The sequence below is a fragment of the Humulus lupulus genome, chromosome 3, assembly GCF_963169125.1.
Source record: "Humulus lupulus chromosome 3, drHumLupu1.1, whole genome shotgun sequence".
NCBI classification, from domain to species: Eukaryota; Viridiplantae; Streptophyta; class Magnoliopsida; order Rosales; family Cannabaceae; genus Humulus; species Humulus lupulus.
The window spans coordinates 24,039,121-24,040,377 of NC_084795.1; the positions used below are offsets into that span (position 1 = coordinate 24,039,121).

Genomic DNA, 1,257 nt, shown 5'->3' on the forward strand with positions numbered 1-1,257 from the left:
AGATTGATCGTTAAATAAGGTTTGTGATAGCGTTACCCTCCACACTTACCTGGGAACCTCAAGGAGTTCTGTCTAGGCAAGTGTGGGTCTAAAGCGGTACCTTGGCAACCTTCCCAATCGACCTGGGAACATTTTGAGCATCTACCTTTGCACTATTACATTGTTGAACTTATTACCATAAGAAAACCAAACTTAATCTGTCAAAATAAGCAATTTCACTCTACTTAAAGGTTTTTGGTCGAAAAGATTGACTTGTGATCCACCATACTTACTCAGTAACCTCGGGGAGTTCTAGTAAGGCGTTGGAGATCACCCGAAAACCTCCAAATCTACCTGGGAACAAGTTTAACAAAAAAAAAAGAGTCAAAAAAAAAAATCAAAAAAATAAAGACATAAAATAAATCTAATTATGATTTCCGAGAGTGGATGAATCATCACGAAACTTCTAGTGACTCTTCTTCCAATTCATCCACCACTCCTTTCAGAACTCCTTCCACCAACCCTGCTTCTCTACAAACTTTCGCTGATAATAATCCATTCACAATGGCTCGCAATGATAAAATCCAACCAAGAACTCTCAATGACTACCTCCATCCTACTCGCACTTCCACGCCTTCATGCATTATCTTCCCTCCTAATATGCCTGCATTAGACTTTAAACCTGGCATGATTCAACTCTTGCCCACATTTTATGGAATGGAAAATGAAAGCCCATACGTGCATATCAGAGAATTCGAGGAGGTAGTAGCCACATTCTATAACCGAGCCGAAAATGTCGATGTTGTGCGACTGAAGTTCTTCCCTTTCTCCTTGAAGGACAAAGCCAAAAGTTGGTTATACTCTTTGAGACCTAGGTCTATTGGAACGTGGGAGGAGATGATCAAATCCTTCTTTCTGAAATCCTTCTTTCTGAAACACTTCCCTAGCCATAAGACCAACAGTCTAAAATGACAGATTTCCACATTCTCCCAAAAGGACAATGAAACATTCTATCAAGTCTGGGAAAGATTAAAAGATATGTTTAATCAGTGCCCACACCATGGCTATGAGAACTGGCATTTGGTCAGTTATTTCTATGAAGGCCTCACGAGTCGTGAGCGCCAGTTTGTAGAAATGCTATGCAATGGTGAATTCCTCGAAAAAGAGCTAGAGGATGCTTTTGAATATCTCGAAGAAACCGCGAAAAAGTCTTACACCTGGACTGGTCCAAGTGCTACTGATAGCACCAACCGACATAAACCATTTGGGATCTATCAA

At 40.5% G+C, this 1,257-nt stretch overlaps 1 non-coding gene across 1 annotated transcript; it reads right to left on the minus strand.

Moving 5' to 3' along the window:
* Positions 1-939: 939 nt before the first annotated feature.
* LOC133828058 (small nucleolar RNA R71) lies at positions 940-1,046 on the minus strand. Its single transcript, XR_009890703.1, has one exon. It is a non-coding gene; the product is annotated as a small nucleolar RNA R71 (small nucleolar RNA).
* Positions 1,047-1,257: the final 211 nt, after the last annotated feature.